Genomic DNA, 9,499 nt, shown 5'->3' on the forward strand with positions numbered 1-9,499 from the left:
CGTATAAGTGAAATCTTATGGTACCTTTCTCTCAGTGATTTATTTCAATTAACACAATACTATCTAGGTCCATTTATGCTGTTTCAAAAAATAATATTTCTTTAAGTTTACAGCTGAGAATATTCCACTCATCTACTGATGACCACTTGGGTTGCTTCCATGTCCTGGCTGTTATAAATAATGTTGCAGTGAATATAGGGGTGCATATACTCTTTTCATTTAGTGTTTTGGGTTTCTTCACATATATTCCCAGAAATAGAATCACTGGGTCATAAAGCAGTTCCAATTTTTTTAGTTTTTTGAGGAAACTCCATACTGTTTTTAACAGTGGCTTCACCAGTCTGTATTCCCACTAACAGTGCACAAAGGTTCCCTTTTGTCTACACCCTTTCCAACACCTGTTTGTTGATATGTTGATACAGGCATTCTAACGGGTGTGAGGTGGTAGATTCTTGTGACTTAATTTGCATTCCCCTGATGATTAGGGTTGCTGAACATTTTTTCATGTCTATTGGCCATCTGTATGTCCTCTGTAGAGAGCCTGTTGAGGTCCTATGCCCATTTATTGTATTGTTTGGTTTTTGGTGTTGTCATGTTTTTTATTAATTTTGGATATTAACCACTCATCATATGTATCATTGGCAAGTATATTCCCCCATTCAGAAGGTTGTGTTCTTTTCTATAAATAACTTCTTAGGTTAATGTAGTATATTTGGGTTTTTTTTTGTTTCCCTTGCACAAGGAGATATATGAGAAAAGGGATTGTTATGAAAAATATTTGAGATTTTACTGACTATGTTTCTTCTAGGATTTTTATGGCTTTGAGTATAATATTTAAGTCTTCAACACATTTTGAGTTTATTCTTGGGTATGTTGTAAAAGGGCAGTCCAGTTTTATTTTTTGCATGTATATGTGAAGTTTTTTCCAACAACATTTATTGAGTGGACTCTTTTTACTTCATTTGTATGTTTTTGCCTAGTTTGTCAAATATTAATAGAACAGAAAGGTGTGAGTTTATTTCTAGACTATTCTGTTCCATTGCTCTGTGTGTATGTTTTAATGCCAGTACCATACTATCTTGAATACTATGATCTTGTAGTATAGTTTGATATCAGGCAGTGTGATTCCTCCATCTTTGTTTTTTCTTTTTCAACTAGATTGCATTTCTTATTCAAGGTCTATCATGGTTCCACATAAATTCTTGGAATATTTGTTCTGGTTTTGTGATATATGACATTGGTACCTTCATAGGAATTGTATTAATTTATAGATTTTTAATGGGTAGTATGGATATTCTAATGATGTTAATTCATTTTACCTATTAACATGTTATAGGCTTCTACATATTTATATCTTCTTCGTTTTCTTCTTCAGTGTCATAATTTTCCAAGTAAACATTTTTACATCTTTTGTTAAAATTATACCTCAGTACTTCTTTTTTTTGATGCAAATATAAATGAAATGGTTTTCTTAGTTTCTCTTTCTGATAAATTATTATTGGTGTATAAAGATTCAATTGACTCCTGAATATTTATTTTTTTACCCTATTTTACTAAAGTCAGTTATCATTTCTAGCATTTTTATAGAATGTTTAGGGTTTTCCACATACATTTCATGTCATCTTAAAAAACTGAGTTTATTTATTCCTTTCTAATTTGAATGCCTTTGATTAATTTTTAATGTCTGATTGCTGTGGCTAAGACTTCTACTACTGTGTTTAATAAGAGTGCTGAAAGCAAACATCACTCTCTTGTTCCCTAACTTAAGTGAAACACTTTTGGTTTCACCCATTGTACATAATGTTGTTAGCTGTAGGTTTATCACATATTTTCTTTCTCATGTTGAGTATGCTCTTTAGTCCCACTTTGCTGAGAGTCTTTATCACAAATCATTGTTGGATATTATTAAATGCTTTTTCTACATCGATTGATATAGTCATATTGTTTTTATCCTTTATATTTTTATGTGATGTATCATATTTGTGATTTTCAGATATTGTACCAAAATTGCACCCTAGGAATGAATTCCACTTGATCATGCTGTGTGACCATTTTTATGTATTGCTGGATCCAGTTTACTAATGTTGTGTTGAAAATTTTAGTACTTATCTTCATCGGGAATATTGACCTATAATTTGTTGTAGTGTCTTAATCTGGTTTTGGAATTAGGATTATGCTGGCCTTATAAAATGAGCTTGAGTGTCTTCCTGCCTCTTGAACTTTTTGGAATTGTTTGAAGATATATGTTAGTTCTCATTTGAATGTCTGGTAAATTCACCTGTAAAGCCATCTTGTCCAGGACTCTTGTTTATTTGGAGTTATTTGATTATTACTTTAGTTTTATTAGTTAGAATTGATCTATTCAGATTTCTGATTTTTCCTGATTCAATTTTGTGATATTGTGTGTTTCTAGTAATCTATTGATTTCTTCCAGATTCTCCAGTTTGTTGGCATTTATTTACTTGTAATTGTTTTCTTATAATCCTTTGTATTTCTTTGGTGTCAGTTGTTACTTCTTCTCTTCCATTACTGGTTTTATTTATTTGAATTCCTTCTCTTTTTTTCTTGATGAGTCTGGTCAATGATTCATCAATCTTGGTTACCTTTTCAAAGATGCAGCTCTTGGTTTCACTGATTTTTTAATTCTCTAACTTGTTCAATTCTGCTGTCATCTTTAGTTTTCCCTTTTCTACTCACTTTGTGCTTTGTTGTTCTTCCTCTAGTTCCTTTAAGTGTAAAGTTAGATTGTTTATTTGAGATTTTTTGAAAATATTCTTCAAGAGAATTTCAGTCTCCTCAGGTTATATTCACAAAATTGCTGTTTTTTTTAATTTCTTTAAAGATTTCATATATAGTCTTCTCTCTGATGACATCAATCTATTAGGTCATATGAATTAATCAGAACTTTTAAAAATAACCCAGGGAACACCAAATTGCCTATTGTAAGACCAAAGGGATATTTATGAAATATTTGTTTCATTTTAGGGTATATGTGGTTTTATGTTAGATTGAAATATTAGATAAATTCTAACTATTGGTTTTATCCAAAATGTTTTAGAAAAACAAGTTATATACATCACCTCCCACTTCAGAGCTTGAACAAATAATAGGTGTATGGTTGGTTTCACCAAAGAATACACACATGGCATCATTCTTCTTCCACATCACTCTATGTTTCTTTAACATAGAGTTGATCACCATGACAAGGTCTTCTTCAATTATCCTGCATTCTTCCTTACTTATTCAATGACTTATGATGAAAATATTATAATTTGAATTATCCAGGATTCTCAGTATATCTACTATATCTATACTTATATCTACGCCTGTATCTATTTATAGAATAAACAAACAATTGAACACCATATAAATGGTTTCTTTTTAGAATTTTCTCAGAGCACAAGAAATAAATTTTGGCTCTCTAGCTCATTGTCTTGGATTTTATTTCAGTCACTCAGTTTATTTTTTTCTAAACTATATCTACTCAGTAGGAAAAAAAAACTACAGGCAAAAAAGAAAAAAATACAGGTAAACATTATCATTTTAAATTTAGTAATAATGATTCTTCTTCATATCTATCTAATAACACCAATCTAGTTTAGCTTCTCATTACCTTTGTTTTGAATTGATCAAAAATCGTATCATTCTGCAGCTTCCAGACTCAGTCCCAGCTACTATAGCCTCTCTATTAAGGATCTGGCCAAAGGATCTTTAGAATATGAAAATCTGACCTTGTCACTTGTTTCAGCTGTATTATTTATTCATAAGTAACAAACCATCTCAAAATATAGTGGCTTTAACAACAACCATTTTTATAATATTTCATGATTTTATTTGTCCACAATTTAGGCAGGAATGAGATTAATGTCTTTTTTTATATCTAACATTGGTGGAGTTCACTGTGATCTATTCAGTGGTAGATGTTTTGGGGTGGAGGATCCAAGGTGACTACATTGACACATTTAAGTAACAGTTAAGTATTAACTCAACAGTTAATGTAACTAGGTGGTGACAGTTAAGTAACTAGGACTGTCTCAGATAATCAACCAGAGCATCTATCAGAGGTCTCTTCTGTACAGTAAGACTTCCAACAGGGAGGCTCAGGGCTCCCAGAGAGAATGTTTCTAGGATTTGAAGTGGATTCTGGCCATTTCTTAATGTATGGGCCAAAAAAACCAACATCATTTCTGCCATACTCTTTTCACCAATGTTATTCAGCCTAGATTCTAAAGGAGTGAAATTAGTGGACTCCACTCCTTAAGTGGGATAAATGACAAAAATTTAAACCATATTTAATCTACCACATTACTACTCTGCTCAAAATATCTTGTCTATATACCTATTTTAAGCATTTAAATAATTTTATATGACTACCTTGTCTCACCAGTTTTTATTAAAATTTATGTTTTAGAAAACTTGAAGTTTACTAATTTATATAGCAAACACATAAGCAGGCACTATTCTAAACACTTCATATATATTTACTCATGTATCCTCATAGTAACCATATGATGTAATATCTACTTAAAATGAAGAAACTGAGGCATAGAGAGTTAACATAACTTTTCCTATGTTCTCACTTAGTAAGTTGTGAAGCTGTATGTGAACCTAGAAAATGTATTCACCAAATCCTTTATTTTAACCTTTAACATTGGCTGCTAGATTGTTTATTATCTCTGAGTATAAATATTTGTTTTCTGTTGGCTTATCCATGTGGAGAAAGCGGAACTGCTTTTTTCATCACCAGCTCAGTTAAAATCTTCTCTGTGAAATTTTTCAGTACTTTGCACATATGTTTACTATAGTAAGGATTATATCTTTTGCCTATTCACTTTTCTTGTTTGCACACTAGAAAACAGGTACATGTGTCCTCTAATTTTATAATTCAAGTCTCAGCACAGTGATAGGAAGATAATTGAGTCTCTAATTATTTTATGAAAAAATGAGTGACTAGAGGTATTTCAATGAACTAGGGATTGTTTCCATTCGGTACCTTGCAGATTTACACTGAAGTGGAAAGAACTTTTATGCCTTTATGTTCATACTAGAATATACATATTCTAGTATGTGTGTGTGTGTCTGTGTGTGTGTGTGTGTATATATATATATATAGCCCTTAGTTTTTATAATTGTGGCAAAATACATATAATGTGAAATTTACCATCTTAACTATTTTTTAACTATTTGCACTATTACAGATGTCCCCTCCCCCACTTCACCCCATACACTAGACTCCACCTACCATGGTCTTTATCACATTTTTGCCTGGGTCTGGGAACTACACGCATATGCATACACATTCTTTAGCTAATATTTTTCAGTTTCCCGCACCCATCCAGAGATCTGTCAGTGTGTTCCATGAATCCATGCCTCTGGTCCTATTTTGTTTGTCAGCTTATTTTTTTCATTACAGCATATTTTAAGAATACCTACAAATAAATGGACAAATATTCTCATTTAGTCTGGATTGTAATGTTTGATTTTTATAGATTTTCTAAAAAATTCCCATGCCAGTAATACTTAAAGGGTTAAAACTGAAGAGGGTGTTTTATTTTAGAAGCTCTTATTTTGTGTAAAGAGATCATAAATGTACATTTCTAGCTGAGGTTTCACAGTGAGACATTGCCTCTATAAAAATTCAATGACATTGAAGAACACTAAGAATATTATTATAGTTAGTGAAGCTATCTGGAGAATGAAAAAAGTAAAAAATCCATATTTAATTAAAACTAAAGTTACAGGGCACATTATGTGTAAGAAAGAAGTGGTATACATGTATGTTATTCATTTAATGCTTAATGAGCACAACTGGACAATTTCTAGATTTTAAATGAAAAAAAAAAGACCTTTTTTCCCCACCAGCTACAATAGAAAGTTAAAGCTTAAATGATATAATGAGTAGATTTATGTTATTCAGTTTTGGTGTCTCTAAACCTTAACATAAAATCACACTGCAGAGGATGAAAGGTGCTCAGGGAAGACACCAACCAGTATTTATCTGGTAACCAGTACTTGTGCTTAAAGAACAATGAATGCCTGATGCACACTGATGCTCACTAGATAATTTCTTTTGGTTGGTAAGCCTTTATAAAGAAATAGAGAATTTAAATGAGTTAGTGAGAAAACAAAGCAGAGAGAGTACTCATAGAATTATAATTTCCAAGTAGTGATTTTCAATGACTTGAAGTTGGCTAATTGGGTATTTGTGCAACAATATAAACATGTCTGCCAAGAATTAACTCAATAGAAATATTTAAGGATGTGCAAATCATACTTCAGAAACAGCATACTACAAATTAGTGTTGAGTTGTAGTTAAAATAAAAATGAAAATATATATAGTAAAACAGTTTGTAAAATATTATGAAATAGAAATAGTTTAAATTATTTGCTTAAAAGTTCAGTAGAAAAGAAAGAATATGATTTTATATAAATTAATGGTGGTGATTTTTACATTGGGAAGAAGATGGTATGTCACACAGAGAACAGGTGAGTCAAAGTGCTTCTGTCGAATTAAAAAGCTTCTGCATGGCTAAAGAAAACAAGATTAAAATGAAAAGAGAACTAATGATATGGGAAAACATAATTGCCAATGGTATCTCAGACAAGGGTTTGATATCTAAAATACATAAAGAACTCACACAATGCCCTCCAGGAATACAAAAAAAAAGAAAACAATTAAAAAATGAGCAAAAGACTTGAACAGACACTTCTCCAAGGATGACATACAGAGGATCGAGAGACATATGAAAAGATGCCCAGCATCACTACCCTTCAGAGAGATGCAAATTAAAGCCACAATGAGATACCACCTCACACTGATCAGAATGGCAATCATAAGCAAATCAGCAAACAAGTGTTGTATAGGATGCAGAGAAAAGGGAACCCTAGTGCACTGTTGGTGGGAATGCAGACTGGTGCAGCTACTGTGGAAAACAGTATGGAATTTCCTCAAAAAACTGAAAATGGAACTGCCTTTTGACCCCAAAATTCTGCTGCTGGGTTAATACCCAAAGCACCCTGAAACACCAATCCAAAATAACCTCTGCACCCCAATGTTCATAGCAGCACAATTTACAATATAGCCAAGTGCTGGAAGCAATGCAAATGCCCATTAGTAAATGAGTGGATCGAAAACCTATGATACATTTACACAATGGAATTCTATGCAACAGAGAGAAAGAAGGATCCCCTACCCTTTGCAACAGCGTGGATGGAACTGGAGGGCATTATTCTAAGTGAAATAAGTCAGGCAGTGAAGGACAAATACCATATGATCTTACCTTTAACAGGAGTACAAAAAATTTAAAAAATGCAAGCAAAATATAACCAGAGACATTGAAATTAAGAGCAATGTCACATTAGCCAGAGGGGAAGGGGTAGGGGATAGAAGAAGGGTTTTCAGGAACTACTAAGAAGGACACATGGACAAAACCAATGGGGAGGGTGGGAGCAAGGGAGGGAGGTAGGTTTGTTTGGGGTGGGTGGGAGTGATGGGGAAGAAATGCAGACAACTGTAATTGAACAATAAAGTAATTTTTAAAAAGTGCTTCTGTACATTCTTCTTGATGCAGAATAATTTTTCAAGGGAATCAAATCATACATGTTACCTTATATTTTGTATATTTAGTAGGTCAACGAGTAAATTATAGAAGCTATTTAAAATAATAAAATAATGATATTAATAAGCAAGGATTATAATAATCAAAGGAAATACATTAATTATATTATTGATTCTTTTAACAGCAACTCTCTAAATTTTATATTCAAAAGTTATACAGAATAATTTTATAAATACAAAAATTGTCTGGTTAATTAGTGCTCTTGTTGTGTTAAACTGCAGTATATAATTACCTTTTATTTTTGTAAACCAGAAGTCATTTGGACCACTTATTGGTTTGTTTTTTACTTCTCAATTTAGTATAGTTTAGAAAATATTTCTGTGAAAGAAGGGCTTTATAAAGTACCTCTCCAATTTATTTTAGGTGTCCTGTGCTTTGCCAATTGATGATTTTGAACAAAACTAAATGTTTCTTGCATTTTGGAAAGCACATACGATTTTAACATTTAAAGCTATTGCTTTGATTTCTTTAATCAAAATGTATTGGTTAGATATTATTCAATATAAATAAAATTCATGGAAAAATTTACCATCAATATATTAATAATAATCAAAGCATTCAGTTTAAATATCATCTTAATTTTTTCTTTAACAGGCACAAAACAAAATGGATAGGAAAAGATTCTAAGTGCCATGCCCACAGATCTATATATTTTATTTAATTAATGTTGTATCTTCCAAACCTATTTGGAGTGGTAGGTGCTCAATACATATTTATTGAATATTTAAGTGAATAAACAAAACAAGCAAGTGATTTCTAACTAAATCTTATGGAGCTACATTAAAGAGCATAGTCCAAAGGGAAGTCTAGGAATTTAAAATAAGCTCCCAAAATATCAGGCATTTGCTAAGAGTTGCTGGCTATCCCCATTATCTGAAGGTGAAATTAACCTTTGTGAATTTACGAAGAGGATGATCCTCAGCTTCTATAGGTTTAAGAAATGCATATAATTCACAATACTGATTTCTGTGTAAGATTGATCATTGGTGATTTTATAGAATAACAAGGACTTTTTTGAAAAATTATATTAATTTCATGAGTCAAGTGTTTAATTGTAAAGTCTAGTCTATGGCTTCTGCTTACATCCATTTCTACATTACATCTAGGGAATGGAGTTCTTCAATTCAGGGTCTTGGACATTTTCATAGGCAAGGAATGGATGAACATACACAATAATGGTTCCACTTGTTTAAGTCCGTATCAAAACACATGTTCTTCTACATATGTAAAAGTGTTTTTACCCTATTTAATTATTATTCAAGTACAGTTTTCTGTCTTTTACTCCCATCCCAGCCTACCACCACCAGTGCCCTGCTCCTCCCTCCCATTTCGCCCCCTGCTCTTGCCTTAGTTTTTGTCCATGTGTCCTTTATTCTTGTTCCTGTGAATCCTTCCCCTTTTCCCCTGAAATTCTCTCCCCTCTCCCATCTGGACCCTGTCAGCCTGTTCTGTATTTCAGTGTCTTTGGTTATATTTTGCTTGCTTGTTTGTTTTGTTGTTTAGCTTCCTGTTAAAGGTGAGATCATATGGTATTTGTCTTTCAACACCTGGCTTATTTCACTCAGAATAATGCTTTCCAGTTCCATTAATTTTGTTGCAAAGGGTAGTAGCTCCTTCTTTCTTTCTGCTGCATAGAATTCCATTGTGTATATGTACCATAATTTTTTGATCCATTCATTTACTGACGGGCACCTAGGTTGATTCCAACTCTTGGCTATTGTAAATTGTACTGCTATGAACATTGGGGCGCATACGTTCTTTTGGATTGGTATTTCTGGGTTCTTAGGTTATACTCCTAACAGTGGAATTGCTGGGTCAAAGGCATATTCATTTTTAGTTTCCTTAGAAAATTCTATACTGTTTTCCATAATGGTTGTAC

Source organism: Sturnira hondurensis, unplaced genomic scaffold (assembly GCF_014824575.4).
Source record: "Sturnira hondurensis isolate 20B ecotype Veracruz unplaced genomic scaffold, ASM1482457v3 Scaffold0001074, whole genome shotgun sequence".
Taxonomy (NCBI): Eukaryota; Metazoa; Chordata; class Mammalia; order Chiroptera; family Phyllostomidae; genus Sturnira; species Sturnira hondurensis.